The sequence below is a fragment of the Falco naumanni genome, chromosome 11 (genome assembly GCF_017639655.2).
Source record: "Falco naumanni isolate bFalNau1 chromosome 11, bFalNau1.pat, whole genome shotgun sequence".
NCBI classification, from domain to species: Eukaryota; Metazoa; Chordata; class Aves; order Falconiformes; family Falconidae; genus Falco; species Falco naumanni.
In genome coordinates, this window is record NC_054064.1 from 27,619,998 (window position 1) to 27,647,753 (window position 27,756).

A 27,756-nucleotide genomic window follows, 5' to 3' on the forward strand; every position below is an offset into this window, starting at 1 on the left:
TAGGTAAATGCTGTGAAGGTTAGAAAAGTGTAGTTTCCTTCTACAAACAAAATATGCCAGCCTGTCACAGCATTACAGACAATAGATGGCTGTGTGACTACTTACTCTTTATCTGATCTTCTCCAGTTCATGACAGCTCTTTCTCTCAAGTTTACCATATCCACGTTGCCATAATGGCTTATGACAATGCAGTAATCCATGACTACCTGCATAGATGCACATTTATTCCTTCTGTTGACAGAAACTGAATTCATTTTGCAGAATCCACAATATAGCTCCCTACAACCTGAACTCGTGGAGAACTGTCAAACTACAGTGAATTGAGTAGTTTTGAGAACAAACCATTGGAAAGAGATGTTACGTGACAAAAACATCCCAAATTCAAACATCATCTTTCCAAAGAAAGAAAAGAAAAAAGCAAAGGGAAAAAGAAAAAAAAAGTGTTGACTCAGAGAGCATCATCTGACATACGGGTGCCAAAAAACAGGATGTCCGCCCGAGCTCCCAGAGTCAATTTCTGTCTTTGAATGTAATTTTTTTAATTGTTTATGTTTTCAACACTCCAAGAAATGGAACTATAAGCAGAACCTAGTTGCTAGAAATCTCGTATTTTTGGATGAGATGAGAAATTCACTGAAAGGACTATAATAAAGGAAGTGTGGGATGGAAAAAAAGCAGAAAACTGGAACACAAAACTACAGGACCATTATACGAATTTAAAAAATGGTATAATGGACAGAGGCAGAGCTAGCAGGGATGACAGGAGAAGTAAGAGGTTTAAACATCAGCGTGACATGAACAGAAGAAAAGCCCATCAGGAGCAAAGTATTCCAGATGATGGAGAAGATCATTGCTGCTATGAATTTTTTAATACATCAGAGAGAAATGAGCGACGTGCCAAAACAGCCAGAAATAAAAACTCACAGAAGTCTAGCCAAAGACCAGTACACGCCACCAAGAAAAACAGCTGGGCTACAGAAATCTTGGCTTTTATTTTAGACAAACTTAGCTGTTTTTCAATAATATTCACTTTGATACCTATAGCTTAATTTACTTAATTCACCTCTCCCACCCTCAGTTAAGTCACTGTATTAAAAATTTACTTTTAATACTTTCTATTCTTCTAGAGTGTATAACTTCCTTATGAATCACTACAAGATTGCTATACATTACCTCTAATTCATCTGCAGATTTATCTAGGAACAAGAAGATCATTTAAATGAAGTCATTTTAACATTTTCCTACACTTCTATTCCTACACTACTATTGCTTTCAGTGGAATTTGGTATAACATATAGTTTTGGCTATGCATTCTGTCACTCTGAGTACAGACACACCATTCAACCACGAATTATCTCTGCTTCTCATTACTAATATTCATTCACTGCGTGCATTCCACGCAGGAACTACACCTTAAAGCAACATCAGTTCCCTGTGAAATTAGAAACTGAAGACTGTTTCATTAGCCACTTTTTTATTTGATGCCGACAGTGCATGGGGTTTAGACTTAAGTTCATAACCTGTTCATAAGCAGTATTTTTTCAGTTCACTTGCTACCATGGAAAAGAACCAAACCAATTAAGAATGCTAAAATTGCCATTTTGTTTTCACTAAGAAAAGAGAGAGATTCTGCTAAACTGACAATAAAGAAAAAATATCTCACTACAGGAATTATCCAATTTGACTAGATAGGTCATTTCATTAACTAAAAAGCAACAACATCTCTAATCAGTCTTTCTCACCTATAAATTACCATTTTTATCTCTTCAAATCTTTAATTCACTGTTGCTTTTCTTCCCATTTGCTACCAGTTACTGCCTTTTAAACACCACCATCAACCACAACAAAAGCAATTTTAAATGGGGCAGGGGGGGAGTTCATTTTGGAATGAACTGCACTTGGACCCATTTTCCACATTTTTCTCCCACTGCTATATTTTACCACGAATTTGCTCTAAACTATTGTGACAAAATTAATTCGTAACACACACTAGGTGTTGTGGGAAACTGTCTCTAGGTCAGGTAAAACTCGTCCAGCGGTGTCCAGCGGTCTTGCCTCCAAGCATGAAGAACAACATGAGAAACTTTTCACTATGTGGAGAGCAAAGTGAACAGGGCCCCAAAGGAGCTTGCCGCATGAAATGGTACAAAGAGGTGGAGGGGAAAAAAAACGGACATATCAACAATGACAGCACAATGCCCAGAAAGAAACATTAACAATGAATACACATATCTATGCATATGTGTATGCATATTTTGGTGAATGAATATGCATGCATAGCTATATAGATGTATACATATAGATAAAAGACAAACAGGCAAGTTAAAGTTGCTCCCATGAAGTCTGAACTTAGAGGAGTGACAACTCATGCAGACATTGACCCTGACAGCACTAGGAACCTGGTATCAAATACCAGACATAGGTCACCACTGTCATCTCTTCAGATATGTTTCTATCTTGTTAGTTGTCTCAAAGGAAATTAAGATTGGTAAAGTTAAAGCTGAAAGCATGAACTTATCAGTTGAGGTCCCTACCTATGAAATTCCATGTGTTCAACAGAGCCACTTCTTTGACTGTTTTCAAAGCTCAGACTGAGACTTTTCTATTGAAAGGTTTCATATTTGACTATTTTACCTGCCCTCTTTTATCTACTTCCCTTTTTGACAATTTGTCCCTCATTCTCCTTGCTAAGGCTGCTCTCACTGAAGCAGAGACCTCCTCTTTTCTGAGGTTTTACTTTTCTATCTGTGCAGTGTCTCAGATATAGACAACCAGCCCTCTAGACAACAGCAGAATAAGGAACTTCAAACTTTCACCAAGAAAATATCCCACAGAAGATTCCAGCAGAACACAGACATGATAAGATACCCCAATTATCCTTTAACAACATTTAGAAAATAATCCAGAAACAAGTCAGGGTCACACAATTACAACATTGGTTAAGTCCAGCCTCATACGGTCAGAGATACTAACCATCACTCTCAAATTACTGTCAAGGGTTCACTTCTGCTTATGCTCACTGTAGAAAGCAACTAAGTCTGCTGGTACACTCCACACTCTGATTCTGAACAACTTGCTCCAGCAAAACTTCCACCAGAGGCTTCAGCATCCTCCTCTTGCGTACAAGCAGCACAATCAAGCAATGAGGAAAAAGGCAAATTCCTCTAGAAAGGCAAAAAAGTATTTTTTCCACCCAGAAACTACTTAGGCGGAGGATCACTATAATTTACCTTATAATTGCAACAAATTGATTTCTGCATATGCGTAAATGTAATTCTCAGCTTTTCAAAGTACTACAGAAAGAACACGTCACTTACTTGATTTATGCAGTACCTTTAAAAGGCCAAGAGTAGGCGTGTGGACCAACGATCCACATAGAAATCAAAGGAGATTTGGGCATGCAAATTTCCCTGAGTTAACTTGTGCATATAATTTTTATCTGTCCCAGAATAGTTAAGTAGTCATAAATAGCACCCTCATTGCATAGAACCTAGCATGCTCCTGAAGTGACCTGAATATTCCAGTCCCATTCCCAGGTCCTATTCTCCTGCTTCTTCCAGAAGCATCAGTATACTGATCAGTTTAATCACTGACACAATAGATCATACATGGGGCGCAGTCCATCATGTAGGAATAGGTTTAAAAAAATTTTATTTCATCTATCAGGGGTCATTTCCTAAGGCTAGAAAGCTGCTCAAACACTCTCTTGGCAGATCAAAAGTCTATTTCCCCTTCAGCAAGGAATCATTTTTCTCTGTTCTCTCATCTCTTCAATATTATATAACTGATACTATGCAACAGTTTTTGCAGGTCTTACCATTGGCTCAGCTTTCTTGTAGATCTAATGAAATCCAGGAAATGTGTATTTTCTTCCTGCTTTAGTTTCACCAGCATTTGAATGGAAGATTCATATGTATCATATGAAATCAAAAGTTTCTGTAATATTACCTCATATATACACACATTAACATTCTTTTTAAGCAGTACTAGTATGCTGTCTTCAAGTAGGCTACCATGACTTGTTAGCAACGCACCTTTTAATCTGTCAAGTTTTCCATTTGCTCTGTTCTGTGAACAGAAGGGGGTTTTTCCCCTAGCTTGAAGTACTTTCTACCAATATCCAAGGAATAATTAAAATAAAAATCTAACAATTATACATATATATTATATATAATATCACCTATCATTTGTTTCAGATTTTTTTTCCACATAATTAAAACATGTCAAGACACTGGGTAATCATTATTAACTGCAGTTTATAACGGAGAGAAAAAAAATAACTTCTAGAGAACTGAAGCACTCTGTCACATGCCAGACAGCCTGTCAAAGGCACAATGAGGAATAAAACACTGAATTCCAGTCTCCAAGATCAATCTATGGTGAAATTGTAAATGGTCATTTGCCTATACAAACTATTGCAAAAAGCTACATGTATCGGTTTGTTAGAAGAAGCACTAGGTGATTTGGTTTCTTTTGTGGCTAACTTACTATGATCTTCAACAAATAAGCACTATATGCCATGGTTTCTCAGTTTGTAAAATGTGGATATCTACATCCACTCCCATGCATTCACATTTTTACCATAGGACTGAAACTGGTGTTTTATCTTGGATTTTTGTATAGTACATCATGTTAGTTTTATATTTCTCTTGACTACAGTGTGAAACTGTTTAATTCACATGGGATCTAACAGGATGTGAGATACTGAGCTGAATTATCTTTCAAATATCATTCAGTATTACAAACAGCAGCACCAGGCTGCTGAAAATTATTACATTAAACAATGTCAATGAAAAATAAGGAGTCAGAGTTTGTCTTCTTGCTTGGATGCAGTACATGACTCAGTGTAATGATACCTGACATTACAGGTCAAATTGAAAACAAATTTGCTGATGGAGCCATAATTTGCAGGAGATTTAAAACAAATTTTAAAACTTCAGTTGCGTAAACACTTTAAATCACATGGAGGAAGAAGCAAATTTTTAAGTCATTAATAAATATCAGCTGACATCCCTCAAATCTGGTAGAAATGTGTCTTCTCTACTTCTGTACTTTAACAGAACTTTCAAAAGGTACTTGCTCCTCTGAATAAATGAATTTTATTTCATGGTCATGGCAGCTATCAGGTATATCATTATATCATTCCCACCTTTACTTTCCATTGTAGCAGTGAAACAGATTAAATCAGAGAGACTTCTACCAAGATAAAACCTTTTCACACAGGGAACAGGTAAAATACCAACTTTTTCTGCCATTACCAGACTTGCAGTGAAAACCTGTAATACATCCAGTAAGCCACTTAAGTGGCATATTCCTCCCCTGGCTTTAAGTGGAACAGTTTGTTTCAAGCGTGAAAGGACTGAGCACACAGTTCCACTTGTTCTGTTCCCAGTTCTGTCACTGTCTGTAAGAGTTATGTGACCTTGTCCTTTGTCCTTAATATTCAGTCGTCTTTGTCCTCATTTACAGATCCATGTTAGCAACGTACAGCAAACTTATATAGATTACAGGTGATTTCCAGGCACAATATGAATTATCATTCACTTAATTTCTATACAATTTTTTATATTAATATATTATTTAAAAGCAGAAAAAAAATTTTAGTGTTCCATCCAACAGCGAAACAGATAAAAATATGACACAGGAAAGCATAAGTTTGGGGCTTTTGGTCCTACTCTAGAGGCAAATCAAAGAAGAATTTTCAGATTACAATGTGGTCTTTCATAGACTCCTGTAAGGTTGCTTTTTTCTTTTTTTAAAAATGTCTTCTGTATGATATCAGAAAACTCAATGTCACACTGTAATTTGGTTACTGTTCACTTCCTTTATTTTAGAATATTTTATACACACTATCCAGAGATAGCTTGTTTAATTTCCTGCTTGTTGTCAAATTCTGTTTGGTACATTCATAAAAAGCAGTGTCACTTTTGGGGAAAATTAAAAAAACACACACACACTAAACGCACAGACTTCTTACCCTGTGTTTTTGTTTTGCTCAGATCTTGGTATCTTTGCTTAGGACTCTGGACTGATCCCATCAGTCATCAGTCCTAAAACTAGAAACAGTTTTCTATAAACACATTTGAAATCTCATTACTTTGTTTAATAGATATACTTTAGTAGTACTACAGTCAAGAAGAAATTTTTCTGTAGAAAATTTTTTCTGTATTCAGTATTTTTTGTCTCATACTGTTTACAAAAATTTAGCCTGCTCTGTGATTTAGCACCCAGACCAATGCCTTCTATGCTTCTCATTTGTTGAAAAGTACTATGATTTTGCATTTTACAGTAGATTCACTCTCTCAAGCTCTCTTGTACTTTCTGAATTTTCTTAAGCATCATGGAAAGAATGAAAACTAGGCTCTGACATCCATCCTCCTGAAAAATCTAGCCTAAGTTGCTTTTCAGTAGAACCATAGGGAGATTGTCTGCCAGTCAAGCAGCAGAAGTATATTATTCAGAGTGTATTTGTATCCATTTCCAAAAAGCAGCTTGCAAATATGTCCAACTGCAATAAATTTCTTGTGCTCCAATGTATTTATGGAAGTGGGTAATCAGCACTCAACTTTAAACGAGCTCTTTTTAATTTCATGTCTTCCCCAATTTCATTCCAGCCTGTGCCAAAGAGGGAGCTACCCTAAACTGCATCATTTTGTCATGCTGCAGCTGCCAGCAACTCAGTGGTTTAAAAAACTTGCTGATGGGGGGCAGGGGAGGAATAGTACACACATGGTTGCTTTTTTCTTTTTTTTTAAGTCTATATTTTAAAATACCACAGGGAATGCATTAAAATTACAGAAATAATAAAAAGATTAGAAGATATGCTTAGACTAGCTAAAGTTGCTCCTTCTCCCATCACACTCCTTTTCTTTCAGTACCCTACAACCATAAAATAAGGCTTTGCCTTCCTCAAATGGGCAGAACCGAGTTCACTGGAAGCAGCTGGAGACTGGAGACTGACAGGAACTGGAGCCAGTTATATACTTGAAACCCTCTCCCTCTACATTTCATGTCCTGACCAGCTTCCTAGTAGAAAAGCCCTGCCCTCCGCAGGTGGAGAGCTCTTGAGGCACAGCAAAATGCAATAGCTCTGCTGCACACAATAACCAGCAAACATACAGAAAAGAGGTCTGTATTAGTGTTCTTCCTATGGATTCATAAAAGGGAGGTATAGAAAGGCAACCACAAAAGGCGGGGGTGGGGGATAAAATTTAAAAAAAAAAAAAAAAAAGAGTTGCAGCTTCTTCAGGAAATTATGAGCTATGAAAGACAAGTGCCCTGAACAAGTGCTCTTTCCTTCTCCACCCACATACCCAAGGTCTGCATGAATCCAGTTCACTAACCTGTACAGCTGACAAGGGTTCTCATCCTTAGCTTCAGGTTTCAAATTCATTGTGAACAACAGGAATATTGCCACAGAGTTCAGTGTGTTGGCTCAGGCCCATCGTGCACAGGGAATGACTTTCTGAGGGAGATGGCTGGGCCTGTAAAAGGAAATGTGCATCAAATGTAGATTACTATGAAGTAATAGGACTAGGAGCAATTGACCAAAACGAGAAATCCATATTAAATGGGAAAATTATGCAGCATGCAACCAAAGGAAAGGACTTAAGGACAATCCTAAAAGTCATAATCCTAGCTTGAGGCTGCAGTAAAAGAAGGGGGGCTGGGGGAACAACAGAAAAAAGAAGAGGGGTGGGAGACAGGATACAGAAATGCATTCAGAGTTTAGAAGAATACAAATCATGTAAGGATGTTGTTGCTTTATAAGGTAGTAGCTGCACCCTTGGCAGAACAGTCACCATTTATCACTGGTCCAGAGAAGAATACCTTACAGCAACTGCCCCAGAAGTGGTGCAGCAGCACCCAGCCAGAACAATGCAAAGGTAGAGAGGTGGAACATACATGCTATATTCTCAGATGTCACTAGCACAAGCACAGCCAGCTACATGTCTGCTTGTACAGCAGATCAGCTCTACTTTTTCTTCCCAATTCTTTCAGCATCCAAAGTAATCGGAATTCCATCCAGGGTACAGAAAATAGGGCTAGGACCTCTCAGGCTCTTTCTATACCTGACAGATAAAAATAGAAGGAACAACTGTGTTGAACTAAGTGGCTTTTCCATTCTTACAGTCTTCATGCCCTTGAAATTTAGCTTGAAATGGAGCAGCCTGCTATTTCCACATCAAAAATCAATACAATCAACAGGTTAAAGCATTCTTAGTTACAATGAAAAAGTAGCTGGGGAAATAATACATGATACGTTAACCAACATCTGAAAACTTAAAGGCCATCAGAAAATAGAAAATCTCTTCGTTTGCCCAAGGCAATGACATGGCACTATAGATAAGCACCACACAGAAACTTGAGAAGATAGGGTGGCTATTCCCAGTAATGCCAGCTATCTGCTCTGTGACCTTGGCCAAGTCACTTAACTGTACTCTGCCAGAATGAATTAAAAATGCTTCCTTACCTAAAGTGGCTCAAGATCTGTATGCAGAAATTGTATTTCTCTTACATACAGTAATTATAACCTAGTTAAGAATCCTCTAAACGCCAGCTGTATACACACAATATAATAAAACACCACCATTCAGCACAGGGCTGTAGCAGAACAGATCTTCCACAGATGATCTCTGACTTGCACTAACTCATTCAAGTGATATTCCAGAAAATATTGTGGATCTATGGTAAAAATCTAATATTTATTCACATGACACATAAGGAAGCGGTTTACTATGAATGCAATGAGATGAATCAGCATGTACCTTTTCCCAATCAAATTAGGGGGGGGGGGGAATTGATTTTACTAATCTTATGCTAAAATATTGACAATGGCCTGGTTTTAACTTCTTAATGACTATACTCCCAAAGCATCCAGTTCCCTTAGATGTCCAGACTAACACACAGCTTGCTGTGTTTCTTCAACCAAGTATCAACTCCTGACCACAGGATGGAGGGATAGGTTGTTTCCCTCCCCCTGCCTTGAGATAATAGTATAATTTTTAGGATTGTTTTTAAACATTCATTTGTTTGACCCCTCTTTTTATTAAATGTCTGGCATGAGGAGATGAGAATGAGACTTTTAAAACAGTCTGCTAAGGTATAGATTATAAGCTTTAGGAAACCCATATACATCTCTAAGAGGGTAAGTGGGTGTGTACATGTGTGTGTAAATAAAATGGCCTAGTTTAAAACGTCTTTAATAACCAATATTTGTCAAGTTGAACCAAATGGGTGTGAGCTCCCCCTGCTGACTCTCAAGATAAATAAATAAATGGTCTTCAGATGCTTTTACAAACACTTTTGATATTGGCTCAAGGTCAAAGGAGTGGACCAGTATAAGGATGTTAATTTAAGCATCTTTAGCAACACAGACCAAAACCAGCAATAAGGACTATTATGTCTTTTATTTTCATTCCACTGGGGTCACTTCTACAGTGACTACCAATTCAGATTTTAGTGATAATACTCTCGATTTTCAGACTATAGAATAAAAACCATTTCATACAAACTTTGTGCTTCTAAAAAACATACACCAAATAAGAGCTTAACAATGGTTCATTACAAGAATATGTGATGTTCTGTTTTACTTTAGACCTGAACATATGAAACAATATATGCCCAACTATACGGAGATACCTACCACCTCTTTCATCAGTTGTAACATACATCTGGACTACCTTACCACCTAAGCTAAAAAAAAAAATAATCACAGCAGTCCTCACGTTTTAAAGTCTATACCAGGTTTCCACAAATGGGAAGGCTATGTCATGCAGTATCCCAATAATCAAAGATTATACCTTTAAACTAGACCGTCTGATATTTTATTGTTATCAAGACCAAATTTTTCCACATGTCTTCATGCCAGTCTCACCAATAACTAGGATGAGGCTGTCTATCATTTGTTGACTGTATTTTAATCAGTTCCTGATTTTGTGGGCAAACGTTTTTATATCACAGAGAAGTTTGGATGTGAACAAGTCAGCTCATTTCCTGCTGCATTTCCAGAGCCATTTCAAAAGGAATTGCTGACATCTACTGGTTCAAATTATAAAATACTCAATTTACAGTTTTTCTTCTCAGATAAAATCTCCAACAGCTCTGATTTTTTTTCTCAGATAATGGCGCAAGAGGCAATTCTGTCGAAATTAGCAGAAATAAACCCATTCTCTCCCATGCAACAGTTCATCTCCTTTCCATGCTTTCTTGCAGGCATAGAGTCTAGAATTCTATCTGCTAGGCACCAACAATTTTTTGAACATGAGAAACACAGGCAGCATTTGTCTATCACATTAGGCTGCTCCACCCAGCACTACACAAAACCTACAAATTTTGTGCTGAAGATTCTCCAACAATTTTGCAAATCTGATGTGGCACAAAATTAACATCCTCATCATCACCCTTCTCAGAAAGGACCTAGCTCCCACTCCACACCTTGAGGTGGCTGCTGCTCAGAAGCTCCAGTGACAAGTTGGGCACTCAGGCTCTCCATGCAATGCATGTGATGCCAAAGACTCTGGGAAAGTGCGGAAGAGAAGCATGGAGCTGAAGTGCTTCAGTAAGTGGTTTGGTATTTCAGACTGAGAGGCTATAAACAGATCTGCGCCCCCTGCCCCTTGCTTGGAATCATTCACCAAGCACCCATTTTTTCACAATTCAATCCTCAAGCTGGGTCAGCTGTTGCAGGTGACCATGTCTTAGCCCCACTCTGTATTTGTACATGCCTTCTCATTAACTATCCTCTCACTTAGCAATCTGCACTTAACTCTTTTCAACACGGAGAACAGCAGGCTCTGAGCACGCTTATGGAATTGCACACAGTTACAAGACAGGCATTTCCATGTGGCGCTCCAGAGACCTAGTTTAGGAGCTCTGGGCCTTTGGCTTGAACAGGAACAGCAGGTAGGTTGGTAGTGGTAGGATGGCATTACTACACAAGCAGCTTTGCAGATGCCAGCCCAGGATAATGTAGGCACCCGTAAGGCCAGGAAGCAACTCTGACTACTTTGAAAACGTTTCTGAAATGGAAGACTGTGGCAATCAGAGAGGCAGACAGGTACAGGAGGGTGTTTCAAGACACAGGTCAAGAGCACTCTATTTAGCATGCCATAAAACTAGATATAAAATACAACTTCCTGCACCAAGTCCTAAGGTTTTATCTCAAAGCAAGCCACCTCTTTTTATACTCCTAAGGGCAGCAAACCCCAATTTTAACTTCTTCTCCAGACATCCAGAATTGTACTGTTGTCAGCTGCATGACTACTGGCAAATCAGTACCTTTCACTCTCATTGCCAACACCTGGCCAAAGCATCAGACAAACAGGAGGGCAATTAAAATAATCACTCTGCTCCAAGAAACATTATCGAAAGCACACAGTTTAACTAGGCTAACATCAAAAATACTGCAGCAAACCTAGCTAACAAAAAATACCAGGCAGCTAAACTGGACTTCTCTTTCTGTGGTTCTTTTTCCTTTTCACAAATCAAAGCACACATCTACTCTGCACAATGCAATTATTGTTTCAGATTTACAATATCCTTACCTCTGTGTAGTCCTTCAAAAATGCATTCAAAATACAGAAAAAGAGTTTTCACTGCTGTAGTTTTCAACACTTTGAACAAACTCTTGAGATAGTATGTTAATACAGGAAAAGAGGAAAGCACCTGACAACAGTAGGAATGCAGCAGAGTCTGGGATTACTGGAAAACACAAACAGAATAACCAAAAACCCACACAGAGAAAGATGTGAAAATAGATGCTGGAGAGGAGGAAGAAAGCTTTGGCAGACTAGATACTGATCACAGCTAGCAGAAGTACAGGACAGTGTCTTCCCAAGTCAGTTCTGCAGTACCTGTACCAACAGCAGGAATGTGAAAGGGTGTGACTAGCAGTCTCAACTAACTTTTTAAGAAGAAATCCTTCAAGAGAGAACCTGTAGGATAAAAGCAGTCACTACAGAAAGTTACTACAAATAAAATAAGCTAGCAGAAGAATACATCCTTTTTCCTTACATCCACAAGGAGATAAAGATGAAGAAATGGTAGGGTCAGCATTGACCCTCTAGAGAGCTAGACTCTATTCAAGAGGGGAGTGTAAAAGTGTCTTCAAATTATTTTGTTGCAACATTGAATTAGGAAGTTGTCCGGGTAAAGAGAACTGAAAATGGACCAAAAATGGGCGTGTAATTTGGAGTTAAGGAGACTTGAAAGAAAAAACAATAAAAGAATAGATAGGCATATAGACAATGAATGCACTTTAATGACCACACAGAGACTCATTTCAAACAGCGCTTTATAACCTTCCTACTGCTCATCAGGTCTCAGCCAGCCAGTAGAGGATGTGCATGACATGCTGCAGTGAATAGAAAGGTTCAAACATTAATTAATACACGCTGAGGTGTGCCCTGCCCTAAGGGCATGCAGTTTAAATTGGACAAATTTAAAACATGCAAGTAGATAAAGAAAAACCACAGAGGACAGACAGATGTTGAGTGGTATAAACTAAGCAGTCATGCACCTTTTGTGGGGTTTTGTTTTTTAATATTACTATCTCTGATAGAGCAAGAATAAAGAGCTAGACAGCATTGAACTAATAGAGGCAAAGAGACACCTTAGATGCCTGACTTCACATTAAGACTCAAGGTGCTTTTGATCAGAAGAGTGAGCTAGCCACAGAAGTGGGAAGGTACAGGAGTAGTAATTTTAGATAGTAAAATGACATTTCCCTGACAGTGGTTCCATAACATCATCTTTGTTTACCTATGGATTCAGCTAATGCAGAGACATAGAGCCATGAGATGTTCATTCATTCATGCCCGTATTGAGTAGAAAAAAAAACCTCAAGATGACTTTCAAAAGTCAAGGACAATTTAGAATTTATGAGTAAAAACAGTATACAGATAAAAGACCAGCTGTAAAAAATAATACCTTGACTTGCATTGCCTGAGACTTTGATTCAAGCCCATTCAAAATTCCAGGGTATTTGCTGTACATTTCTGTGATGGCAATATGAAAATATGGCTGAAGATCAGCCCTCAATTAGATAGATTGTCCTCTATTCAGAGGCCCATTAAGCACAGACACTCTTGCCAAAGGCTTGATATCCAAATAGCAAAACTGCTAGAAATTTTGGAAAGGTATGAAGTGGGGGACCTTAAAGAATAAATAATATTTTGGAGAACTGTACTTGGATTAAGTTAAAACAGAAACATATCTCCTTAGATTTGATATACAAAACCTTGAGAGATGGTGGTACATGCATGGCCAGGCTCTACAGATAATGTAAGGCAGGTACTGTTATTAATTGGCCATTTCAGACTTTTATTCAGTTAATTTTGTAGACAAATGTCCTTATGCCATTTGGCTGCATCCACAGCAAGAATAGAAGATTGTCATCTTTTCATCACACTAACAAGGCAGTAATAAAATAGAACTGGCAGTCTGGAAAGAAACTGTAAAAAATGTTAATGGTGGAGCCACAGCACTTGTGCCAAATATTTCCAGTAAAGGAGTATAATTATTTTCAGGTACTTACTCTATGACAGGAAAGAAATGGCTGAGAGCTTTTGGGTTTGGATCTTTGCTCCTAAAGCAACAGTGGAAAGATGTACCAAACACACAGAGCAATGAGCCAGTCTTGGAGCTTCTGCTTCTGGCATCTGTAGCTGAAGTGACTTTAGAGACTAGGGGATTATAAAGCTGCTGAGCTTTTCAATTTGCATCACCTGATACTTAACACATCCTTTAAGGCCAAGCATACAGCTAGGAAATTCTGAACAACTCAAAGTTTACTCTCTTAATCCTTTGGCTGACTTGTGGCAAGTGTCTCAGGATTAATATAACAGGGACATTGAAGAAGAATCCACTGAATACAAATTACTTGAGAGGCTACATGGCATTTCTCCCCAATTTCAAACAAAAAGCTCAGCACTAGTGTTTTGAAACTTGCCTGAGACTTCCCTGATTCACCAAGATGTTCAACTTCTACAAGTATTTAACAAACTCTGTGTATGTTGGTGACATTTCTAAAGGAGCCAAGTAGACACTACCTGCCCCAAGAGGTAGTATATTCTCAGGACAGGAAAAATAGCAAGTTCTTGGGAATTCTGCATTCAGGAAAACAAAAAATGAGGGAAAACACTGAACAGCAAAATATATTACAAGAAAAAAAATCTGCTATAAGAAAGGAATCCTTAATCAGATACTATAGGTTCCTTTTTGGAGCACGTAGTATGCAGACATTAATTCCTAGTATTAAGGGCCATCCCTATTAGTTTTCAACAGAGTCTCTTCATCCTTTTGCCTCAGTGAGGAAGTACTACATTTTTGGAAGACAGGAGCAGACAGCCAGGTAAGACTGGAAATGACTACAGTGGACCTTGAAAACTTACCCAGATGGCCTCAGGCTTAGAAATAGAGTGATACAGATCTCTCGCCAAAAGCAGTCCCTAGAAATTCTTTCTGCTAGTGGGAAGGCTGAATATGCTACTTTCAGCTTTGTCAGACTTTCTGAAATACTGGGCAAACCACTTGAAGGCCACACCTCTACTTCTCACCTGTAAAATAGGCACATTTGCCTTCTACACATAGTACTTCAAAGCCTGATTTAACACACTGTTAAAAATAGTAGTACCCCATCCTTTCAGAATACTTTTCTGTCTTAAACTTTCAAGTTTCCGTTTCTTTTCAGGCCATCTGCAAAAGTATGCATGGATATAAAATTTACTCCTAAACAGTGTGAGAATGGTTGGGTTCAGAAATTCATCTGGAGTCCTTTACTTGCTCTCCTTCCTCTACAACTTCCTGAAATAAGTATAGACTATGCCTCAGGAAAACAAAGCTATTTGAAAAGAGAACAGCTGCCATGGTGCTGAGTCAATACAGACAGACAAAATAAAATAAAATAAAAAAACTACACTGCATCTGTGGCAATGTGTTTTTTCCCCTTCATCACAATATCCCCAGTGCATAACGCCTTGGCAACAGTTTAGTAAACAACAGTTCAAGCATGTGTTTCAAAGAAATGCATCCAAACCCTGAAATCATTAAAACAATACACTAATTCCTGCAATGGGGCATCACGCAGCTGGTATTGCAGTACTTTGCTTTGGAACTCTTTCCTCTGCTTCCATCAAGTTCCCCTTAGTCATCTGCCCCTAAGCACTTACAAGGACAAACTGTGAAAAGGTGCAGTAGTTATTTATTGCTGTTAGCAGCAATAAGGGCAAGATGCTCCAAAAGCTCCACCATCTTTTGATAGGCGTTAGTAGAGGGGTACTGTTCATCTTTTCCAGTGACAAGAATAGGTTCATGGAGAACATTCATCTCTTTTCACAAGAGAAGTTTCTCTCCATTGCAGCTAGTTTCATAGCATGGTGAAGGGGTATCTACTCTTGGAATTTATGCTGGTAAATCATAATCAGCTAGAAGAATGCAAATTAGCCCTTAACTCTTGGTCTGCGCAGAGACCATTCTCATAACCAATGTAACTGAGAGAAGACACTAGAAATGCTTGCTCAACATTAGGATATTAGCTGTGACATTCCTCATTCACTCTTAAATGCATTAGAACATGCACTGACCTAGAGGATATAAATTTACAGTAAATACAGCCTCAGGAGCATGCAGAAATACTGAATAAAACAAAAAAATGCTGGCATTCTGGCCACGGAATTCAGGCATTTGGATCATCCCTTCAAACTTTCACTTCATTTGTGGCTAGAGAGTGCTCTGTTTATCTAAAAGACACCTGGGGGGGGGAAAAAAAAAGAGAGAAAAAGAGGGGGAAAAAAAAAAAAAAAACCACAAAAAACACAAAAACCAACAAACACCAAAACCCAAAACCACCACCCTGCTTTTAAAAGTGGGAAAACCATGCCATGTGTTCAGAAGCAAAGTTTAAAAATGGCAGCTTTGTGAATGTTCTGAACCATAAACTGGTTTTGTGAATATTATGAAAAGCAAAATGTACATTAGCAAATTGCAGCATTCATACTCTGTGAAAGAGAATTTGTACAGCTGTAGACTGGTACATTTGATCTGCAAAACTTCAGTAGAACAATTTTTCATAGGAACAAGCCAAATTCTTTAAAAATCTTTCTTTGCTTTGGGATAGGGCCATTTAGAAACTAATAAGCTCGTTTTCATTGTTCTCCCCTTATTCTGAAAAACATTCTCATGGATGTAAAGGACTCTTCACCAGGGCATACAGCAGAACTCCAGACATGGCTGAACTAGCACCTAATAACACTAACTCTTGTACAGAATTTCTTATGACTTTGTACACTGTCTTTTATTCCCTACACCACTGAAAAGAGGACACAGCACTGGTTCAGTCTGTTCCCTGTAAGTCTTTTGGAAGCCGAGTCATTTTTTTAAGGTTTCCACTGTATTCCTCTGCTCTGCACCTCCTGGCAGAGGGAAGGGTGCATGGGACCCTCCTCTCTGCGATTTTATGTCTGACTGCATGAGTGAGTTTTATACAAAAATCAAATGGAGGGAAAAAACAGGAAAATTTATTTTATGGACACAGATTAGGGATCTTGACACTACCAATCACCAGTTTATGGGGTAGGCTATAATTAAGATGTCAAAAAAAAAAAAAAAGATTAGCACCAAAATAGAACAATCTTTATTATTAAATCTTGTCCATAAGGAACTTTTTGTATTGCACAAAAAGCTTCTCTAATATAAAAGAGCAAACTACATTAGACTTGAACTATCATTTATATCAGCTTCTTTGCACTTCTCTAGCAGTGTAAAAGAATCTATACCAGATAAAAGTAACCTACATTTAGCCCTATCTGTTGATATTGCAGAAGTGGTAAAAAGAGGCATTGTGGTAAGGATCATATCTGGTATGTTCACAACAGTTTTATCTTGGGATGAACTTTAATAATGGCTTGAAACTGTCTAATATGTATTATAATGAGAGGAAACCACAGAAAGATATTTAAATATGCCTCTGTATGTGTGTAGATCAAGCACCTCTGAATTTTTATCATGGTATATGTGTCAACTACTACCTCCTAAGAGGTATACAGTGGTGAACAGTATGGGATCTGCATTCCCAGCTCTAACCATAAAAACAGAAACCTTAATATCCATGGAGTAAAAGCTCAGTTTTCCTGAGCCTCTCTGACAGAAAACTCTAAGGTGCTTAGGTAACTGCACCTTTTAAGCTCTTTTTGCAAAGACTTGCTTGGATTACAGCCCCGAAGTTTTGCTTTGATTTTAGAAAATCACCAATCATCAGTATGGCTATTTCTAATAACAGGATTGTATTAAAATATTTGCTTAAAAAATTTTGCCATTGACCGTGTATAACTGGAAAGTATCCTTGTCTCTCACTGCTCTATCTAGTAGAGAAATACTTTCTTTGCATGCTAACCAGCTATCTCTACAATGGGCTTGTTATAAATATGCAACATTTCCTATCCTATGTTCTTCCTATGCTGCAAGTATGCAAAGACAACTAACTTTCCTCATACAAGTAGTTCCAAAAGTCAAACCAGGCTATTCATTAAATATATATACTGTGCATCTAATGCTTGTAGGACTGAAAAGCTGATCTAAAACATTGACTGGAAATAGCATGCATTTCTTCTGTTTTGAAATACAATAAAACAAGTAACTGATGACAAATCATTCAGCTATTTTATATATGGCTTTTCAAAAACAAACAAAGTCAGATTTCAATGATACATCCATTATTAAGATTTTTATAATGGTATGAAAATTTTGGCTAGCAACATATTTCCAAAAAGTGAAGGAACAAAAAACCCTCACTGAGAGTACCTGAAACTCTTAATTAAACTCGACCTTGAAAGCTGTATGAAAAATACACTGCTGAGAAACCACTTCATCAAGAGAGAAGTGGATTTGGTATTTTATATACCTATTCAGATGACCAGATCAGTGTTCTTTACACACTCTTCATAGTAATTGCAAACTATTCCTATTGCTATCAAAAGCCTACATAAGCCAAAAAGTCTGATGGCTCTTTATTTTAAGGGGGAGGGCGATATGTTTTAGCCATTTTCTTTGCATTAGCTGCATGCCATCTTGTTGTAGATATCACGACTTAAAAGAAGAGAGCGTGACCTGAAAAGGTATGCTAACAATAAAAGTACATTATTTAGCTGCACTGTCACCACCAAAGCCATTGTAATAAAAGTCTGAAACATTTAGACTCATCAATACAGGCAGAATGGAGCTCTCTACCTACCACCTCTAAGCCTATTCAAAGGTTAGGCTCAATTTAGTGGCAGTTCAAACTCATTTAAAATCCCATTCACAAATTGAGTTTGCTGCCCTTGCTGCTGGCATAGCTAAACAAGGAGAAAGATAAGATCAGAGCAGCACTTCAGCTATCTTAACTCACTTTTGAATGAACATCTATATTCTTATGCATACAAACTGTACCAACTCCTGTAAATATTTTTTTATAGTGAGAAGCTGCACAAGACCAGGATATGTTTCTATTTTCAGCTAGGATCTTGTCCCACTGTGAAATTGAATGCAAGACTTCAATCACAGAAGTGTTGGGTCCCTCCAAAAACCTCTCTGGTGTTCTATATCCTCACATGCTAAGAAAAATAATCTACTGCTATTTTTTTGTTTGTTTCTTTCCTTCTTGCTTTGCATTCTCAAGAGCACAAATTCTTGCTAGCAGATGCCTAGGCAAGGCAGTGCCAAAGCTTTAAGTCGTTCTCACTCTTTAAAATTAAAGTACTGGAGCAAGAGGTATCATTAGCATAAGTGGAAGAGTCAACAACTTGAAGTGGTTTAAAAACCTTATAAGTTTACCAAAAAATATTTCACAGGGAAATGAAAAAGGCACATAAAATACAGAAAGCCGTAACAATGTCTGCCAAAATCTAGATGCAAATATATTTAGGATTGGTTCCACTTTATGTTTGTTTTAGTTCCGCTATAATGCTTACATTTGCCTGGAGCTGACTCACACTGCTTCTGAAAAGAAACAAAGTTTAACATCTCAATTGCAGAGTGCAATCTGCCCAGAGACTGCATCTCCACGGCTTTAACTGACCAAGGAAAATTATCTGATTTATAAAACGCTTGACATCTCTAAGAGCTTCTCCACAGGCCCAAATACCTTGCCTAGGCTGAATTAGCTGTAGCGGAGAATTCTGCAGAAATGTTTAGCAAACTTATTAGGCCCTGAATATTAACATGGGGGGAGGGCACACAACCATATTGACATGGCAATTGGATCCTTCATGTAAAATATTGTTCAGTAAAAAGATGACAGCAGAGTGCTTTATTGCTATTTGCTTCTGTCACCAGCCTTAGCTCAATTCAAAGTTTATTAAAGCAAACAGGAGTCAGAAATTTAATAAACTCATAAAATGCAACTATTTTATACATTTCCTTAGAAGAGTGTATCTTCTCAGGAGGAGGTATGGGCAGGCTGCATTGGTTCACTGTAAAGCCTGGCTCACTCTAAAGGTTTTTAACTGGGGAAAAAAATTTCTTACAGAAATTAGTAAGAAAAACATTCAAACTGAGAACAAAACAAATAAACAAAAAAATCATCTGGTTTAAGGTCTAAAATAAAGCCTAGTCAGATCAAGTACTCTCCTACAATTTAGTTAGTGATCTCAGCAAGACTGAGAGCCAGGCTCAGCTGTGTATGTCACGTCCTATCAGAAACGCTCCTGGTCTCTGTCACTTCTTTTCAAGTTCACAGAAACCAGCACCCTCCCCAGTGCTCAGCTCTTTGCTGTGGGCACCCAGACTCACTCACACATTAAAGCAGTCAGGCTGTCTTAAATTACTACATTGTCAGGCCAGGTGGGAAGGCCTGTTCTATAGAAAGGCTCCAAAAGTAACATGAGGGTCTTTCACAGGCCGCAAATCTTTGCTTGTTTTTGTCAAAAAAAAGGTGTGGGACTACTCAAACTCATATGACAACATCTGAAGGTACAGATGGGTGCATCTATTTGTCTGTCATTACCACTCCAAGGTTTCTTCTCCTGCTGAGGATTCCATTAAGATGTAAATCTTCCCCATTCTCGTCTGACACTTGAATTTTTCAAAATAATTTAGGATCCCTTTTTCTCACCTGCAGGTTACCTGCAGGGTAACTCTCTTCCTTTTAAATGTTAATTAGGCATTTGGTGGCTTAGCCTAAAGTGTTAAATTCAGAACCATTTATCAGTTTCCTGCACCTCCCTTCACTCCTCAATCATTTTAGAAAAGACCCAACTGTCTTATGTTCTCCTCCATTGAGAGCTCTAATCAATAACCAAGGATATTAAGGAGGTTTTGGTGCTTTTTGGAGATGGACTACACAATTTCACTTCTGGGTTCACCATTCATAGTCGTAATGAAAAAACTTGGATTCCACACTACTCTTGGAAAACAGCAGCAGTCATGAAGCTCCACATCCAAGCAAGTACCACCTCCTGCAGACCAGGTTGTCAGGTGTTCTTTGCATACCCTTGGTGATATCTTGGCTCGACTGCTTAGCAAATTCCCATCAACTTTGACAGGGTCAGGATTTTGTCCTGCATGTTTTGCACATTGCCTATAATATGGCAATGACCCATACTGCTTCAGAGTTTGAATAGTTCCATTTAATATATTAATGTATATTTACTATGTTTACACTTTGAACTAAGAGATGCTAGGAGCTCTTATAATATCATAAAATCTGACAGCTTGAATTTGAGCAGTGACAAGCCTACAGATAACTCTGCTGAAAAGCCTTGAGTAAGGTTTTCTTCAGCTTCAGAAGTTTTACTGCATCACAAGAAGATTAGGACAGCACAACACTAGCTAACCAAAGTCAGTGCCATCCAGCTGCTCCTGCCTGGCAGGGGCTCAACTGTAGAAAACAGTATAAATTGAACAGGAAAACTAATGTTTGTTCTGTCAGCTGCACCTGCCTATCAAATCATGCTGCCCATTAGAGGTTATTTTCCAAAATCTCTTAACCTAATAAACTGAACAGACACAATGATATTTATGCTGCTATGAAATACTGCAGCCTGTCAGTGCTGGAATACTTAACTATCAAATCTACCAGTTAGCTCTCATCTCCAGAGGATTTTAACTCATGACAGAAGTGAATTGGAAAGGCAGATGTTTTAATGGCAGTTTTCAGACAGAACAGATCCCACATCAGAGCACAGGGTTTGAAAATAGCATCCCCTCTCTCCCAGTTACATAAAAATTAAGTGTTTACACTTAAGTCTTCATTAAGCGTTTACAAACCCCATGATCGAACAGGCACAGAGCAATAGGTTTAAATAAACAAAACCAGAGGTTTGTGCAATTTAGTATCACTGTACACACACACGCAGAACAGGTTTGGTTTAGTCTATTACACAAAATAACTGCCTCAGATGCTGTTACGGGCACTCATCTCTGACATGGGACGTTTAATTCCCCATCAGAATCAATTAACTCATGGTTGAAACTACAACTGTAGGGAATACTAATTAATAACTATTAATTAGTCAATTAAAGGTTGGGACAGCCTGTCAGCCTCTGTCTCAGGTGAGTGTTATACAATACAAGGCTCACTGGAACAACCAGTTTGAAACTAAGCACATTTTCCTTTTGAGGAAAGTAATTAATCTGCTGCTTGTAATTCTGCTCAGTTTCTTCATTAAAAGCAGCATTTGTCCCCCTTAGCTGCAGACTCTGCCCAGCAGATAACCTTCCTTGCTGTGCTCACCTGCATCACAACACCTCAGGATGCACAACTATGGTCATGGTCCATTGCGTCTTCATTAGATTCTGCAACAAGGGGAACTACTGCTTAACCAGCTCCTGCAACTAAACGCTGGGCTGTAATGCCGTGGTGCTACTGGAAGCCTAGCCTACAGGCTGAAAGGAAGGTATTGCTGCACAAGGAGCCTGGTTTATGTGTTTGCTAGCTTGGAAGGGGAATCTGCTTCCCCTCCAAGAACCAGCTGACAGCTCGGGAATTCCAACTGCAAAACAGGAGGCTGGAAAGCTCCAAGCCCCAGGGTGAGGCCACCAGCACTTGGAGTTTCTTCTAGAAGTGTAAGCCACTTTTCAGAAAGCTGGAAGGATGGTTTCTGCACAGCCTTGCTCACTGAGCTGCTGCAGAACTGGAGCAATAAGAATCGTTCTCTAGACAAGGATATTAAAACAGCTTAAAATAAAGAAGTAGTACAAGGACAGAAGCACAAAGATAGCCAAGGTTTACAAATAACTTGGGCAGGAGGGGACCTGAACTAAAATAACCCACAACTTGAGAGCATATTCTCCACATTTTTTCCTACATGAGGTTTCATTACAGTAGCTTTGAAAATAGTCTGTATAAAATCCAGTTGGAAAATGAATTCATGAAAGCAACTACCATACACTGCTCCTGCAGAATAATGTGTGTATGTTATGTAAAGAAGTTAAAGAAGAGAAACTAATGAGTTCTACTAATTCTTTAAGAGGACACAATCGTAATAAATTCACTGGCGGAAGCCATGCCGAGTAGGCAAAGAGGCTGAAACCGCTGACCCTGTATCAATCCACGTAAACACACATTGCACCACTGCACAGTTATGCAATTACAGCACCGAGAGAGAAGCAGATCCCAAAAACACTTGAACTATAACAGCACTTACGAAGTCTTCCTCCTTTAAAAAGGTACTTGTGCTGTTCCTGCCAGGGAAAACGAGCAAGAAAAAGGCAACCCCTACTCTATTTCTTTCTGTGTAAAGCAGACAAACTGACTTTAAAGTATTTTTTGCTGTGCATTATTTGTCTGCCCAATTTTAACAATACAAAAAGAATGGCCAAGTTGCAAATGCTACACAATTCTCTGGGACCCTTCCATATAATTCCTCCATGATCCTGATCAACTCTGATGTCTTAAGCGATAAGCACATGTTCCCGGTCCTTCATTGTTCAGGTTCGGGACCTTCTGTCAAAATTGTATCAAAGGTTTCTTCCCAGAAGCACATAATCTCCAACGGCACACCGTGATGGCTTCAAAATGCTCACTCTCCATTTAGTTTAACAAAAAAATCACACCTCCCCAAAGTCAATAACCTTGAGAATTTCAGACATACATTACATGTGGGACCCAACAGATCAGAAGCTCTGCAATTATCTATCACAGTAACACGGGTCATGGTTATTTGGATACAAAATAGCTAGGACTTCTCAAGATTTCTGGAAGTAATAAAAGAAAAGTCTTTATTTAAGGCACAGAGGCAAAAGAACAAAAGGAAGAGGAAATTAAGTAAATCTTGCACCACTGAGCTGGCACAGACCACTAGATCAATGCCAGCACACAACTCCACTGTATGGGAGCTCTGCATTCTGATCACTAGCAGTCTGCATGCAAATGCATCGCTAAAGGAAGAACAAAGAACAAAGAGAGAAAGCAAATACAAATGCATATGCACAATCATTCAGTTTGGTTTTATGCATAAGAGGAATTTCATTCCTTGCTTCCTCCTCTGAAAGGTTGTTTCCAATGTGATGGCTCTTTCTGCATTTGCAATATACAAATTTCAATGATCCAGAATTACACATTCTCATGCATGCAGTAAGGATGCTGTAGCCACCTTTACTTACAAACAACAAAAATGAATTTTATTAGGTCAAAGGCACAACTTTTCTCTAAACATGCACTCAAAAAAAACCAGTTTCTAATAGTAAGCTTTTCTCTTGTCAGCATCACAATATGCACAGGTGCCTGGCCTGGGGTGGATGGGAAGTAGTACACATTTTTGTGAAATTTTTGAAGCACTGAAGGATTCCTGCCTCTATTATCATTAATAGCTGGGCTTTCTGGTATTCCCTAATGTCTCCTAGTCTTTCTCAATCACTCCATCAAAGGCCACTGAGCTTGATTTCTGAACAAGATGTCAGCTTTTAACAGTATCTCCATAATAGCAATATTTTTTAAATTAATAAGATTAGGGAGCAGATTTTTAAAGGTTTTCCAGCACCAGAAAGAGTAGTTAAGCATGCAGTGGCATTTTCAAAAGAATCAGGAAATCCAATTTCCATTACATCCAGACATTGTTTTATGTTTCATAAAGCCACCTAAGTGTTACTCAAGTATTTACAGACAGGAATGAACCGGACCCTAGTCAAAAAAACAGCAGAAGTACAGTTCATTTACTCCCAAACAATGACTTTCAGGCCAGATCATAGCTTTCCATGAGGCTGAAAGTAATGCAGATTACTAGGTAAAGCACACCCCAGGTCTACACAGTATCTGTGGTCTACTCCAGCTCAGCCACCAATGGGGAAAACAGTTTCGGGACTCTTAAGCCACAACCTCCCAGCTTAATGTTCTGTTTTCTCTTTTTCTTCTGTGTCTACTCACAGAAATACCTTTGCAACCTTTGCAAAAATCTTTCTTGCTACATGGACATAGCACATGGTACTAGCACAGCATCAGCTCCTCTCACAGAGGCAATTCATAAAAATCCTTTGGACACAGTGGCAATAACACAAGGATCCACAGTGCATGCTCTGGATAACACATGGGGAATCCCTTTCCATGGGGCTAGAAATGAAAGTAACTGAAAGCAAAAGTTTACTGAGGAGTCTAAAACAAAGTCTGTGATTAAAGTTTGCCCAAATGATTAGACACATTTTATTCTCTCCAATCGTCAAACTACTGCCCAGACTATCCTTGACATGTGAAAAGATTGAATGTTTAGTTTATTAATTTACTTCTTTAATAACTGACTGTGTGATGCCCCATTTGTTATACATTTCTCCCTCACACTGTTCCAAGACCAAATAGAAGTTTTAATATCATTTATGTTACTATCATTTGAAAATTAATAGCTTTTCATATATCTTTTGACTTCCTAGTGGCTACAAGAAAAAAAAACCTTAAATATATTCAAGGCTAAGTGTCATTTAAACTGCCTCTGATATACATGTATTATAGTAAATTACCATAAACATGCTATGCAGTGATGGAGACAAATGCCCAAAGAGAAAACCCATGTAAACAAGATAAGTAAAACTGTCTTATACATATTTAAGGGATCCATAAATGAGAGCTAGTCATAAACTTGACAAAGGTAATAGAAGATATATGTTAAACTTCATTGCTATAAAATTCAGGTTAAAAAGGTGATATAAATATTTTAATCTTTTATCTAAGACTCTATCATTAAAGATTTAGTCCCTCTTCAACTGCTTTGGCAGGGCTGGAAGGGTTTTTTCTTTTCACCTTTTTTTTTTGTGCACTTTTGCACTTTCAAGTTGTTTTGAGTTCTGCTTGTTTCTTCCCATGTTTCTTAGCTTGTTAAATGTTGATATGTTATATACAGGTATATATGCCATGTACCCACAAAGTTACTAAAAGAAAGTTCTCTGATGAAAAGGCTTGCAAACACAGGGGTCAATTTTCTGCTAATTAGAAATTCATGTTAGCGCCATTATACTTGAGACTTACAGGCCACTTCTGCAATGGCAGGGTAATCTTCTTCTCATCCAAGAGTGGTCTGACCCCTGTTGCTAAAGGTCCTGAGCAACCTGCTGTAGCTGACCCTGCTCTGTGCAGGGGCCCTGGACTAGGAGATCTCCAGAGCTGCGAGCACCTACAGCTGCTCAGCCATCCCTATTCCAGAGTTCCTCTTGTCAGCCAGCACAGTCACTGGGCGACCTCCCAGCACTGCTCCACTCCCAGCCCACCTGAGTATCATTTGACCCTCCAGGTTCAGCTGCTTGTCTGAATCCTCCTTGACCCTTCCAGTCAGTTCTCCAGCCCTACCATTCTCCCAGTCTCAGCAACTGTAATTAAAAAACCACAGCCTACAGAAGGACAGTGGGACCTCTTCCTAGACCACAGATGTTGCAATTATAGACATGCAACACAACATGCCCTCCTCCCCACTGTCCCCTACCTTCTGCAAGGTTACTAGCTTCAGAAGCAGCTCCTTCTAACCAAGCACAAGGACAATGCAATGAGCAATAGTTCTGTTGCCAAAAGACTGTGATTTTGTCACGGCTTTGTGGCATTTGGTGTTTTTCCTAAATTCCCAAGTATTCAAAAACAGTATTTGCATGGGAATCTTACCACATTCAATTTCTAGTTCCCAGGGTTGCAAAGAAAGTAAGCAGAAAGATATAAAGGATGCATTAAGGGTCAGAAAAATATTCAAAAATTATTTTTCAAGAATGAAAAGATAAAAGAAAAACCCTAAATAAACCACTTATATTCTTAAGGTGAACCTCAAAAATCACAGCATGGCTTCTAACCTTTTTTAAGTTAGGCATACCAATCAGCACTGGATACAAATGCAGATCCTTATTGTGGGCTGGAACGCTCAACATTCTGATTCAGAAACACAGCTGCCACTGTTTTACACCCAACATCTGCCCCAGCACAATTTAGTAACAGATATTTATCCTTGTATGAATAAATACGTCCCCCCCAAGGTGTGTAACGTGTAACATGGAAATAGCTGTTAATGCTCATTACATGTACACTTAATTTAAACATCATGTAGCTGTTGATCTTGGGTTTAGTTTCCAGTAACCACCTTTAAAAAAATTAAAAAATAAAAAGGAAACAAAAGTGAGGTTGATTTATTGCATCTAAAAGTTTAGAATAGATCTTTATATTCTACTGTTCATACAAACAAAATTTGCCTGGAACATTGCAAGAGCGCGTTGGTATTTAGGGTCCTGCTCTTTTGCTCCGTCCCTCAGTGATTTCCTAATCAAGTCAGCTCAATTTTCAAGTGTTTTCCCTCTCATCCCCAACACCTACTCCTAATAATTGCCTAACTCTGAAAGCCAAGCAAGGTCTACTCTGACTTACATATTAGTAGCAGTAAACTGTGAAATCAGAGGTTATTTAATAAGCCATCAGGACAGTCTGGACTGTCACTACAACCCTGGCAGAAGTAATATAATAACATTGATTTAGCCAGCTAGCTAACAAAATTTAACTCTGAGTATACCCAGGTAGCAGAAATCTATAAAGTAAAAAAACCTACCATTCATGAGCAATTGCTTTTGAGTCAGGAAACACAGGAAAAGACACTAACATTCAAAAATATTCTGAAATATTTTACCAATAGAGTTAAATTTCTAGTGTTTATTTTAGAATCTATACTTCAGGGAAAGAGGGGAATTTTTTCACCTTTTCTTCTGTTTTGAGCTTTTCTTACTTAATTTGAGCAAAGATAGGCCAGAACAAAGATCCTTGATCCAAATCTTCCCACATTTTCTGTTCATCAAAAATCAAGATCTATACATTGTGCCTGTGATCTATCTTCTCCTCAGTGACTGTCTTGTAGTTTCCTGCAGTTTCTCTCTGAGCCTGCTTGCCAGTCTGTTTATTTTCTCTTCATCAAATTTTTGGGGAAGAGGCCATTTCATTTTCAATCAAGTCTCTCTTCCATCAATTCTTATTCTGTATTTTTCCCCTTTTGCCTTCACACAGCACTACACACATTTTCTTCTCCATTAAGTTAACTCACAATTCATCAAGATTGTACACTCCAGAGCCAAACAGATATGGAGCTGGTTTAGAAGAAAAGGCAGGGATTGCTCCAGCTCACTAATAAAGGGTATCAATCTTGCTCCCTTTCAAATAAAGCATGTTGTAAGCCTCTCTTAAGTCACACTAATGAAATTATTTTGCCAAGTTTATCCCTAGCATGAGTCCCAAACCAAAAAGTGAGGGAAGAGAAGGGTTTAGCATTGAGGATAATGGACCTATATTTTTAGTTAATGGGTGTTACATATTAGAACTAAGAACCTTTTTGGGCT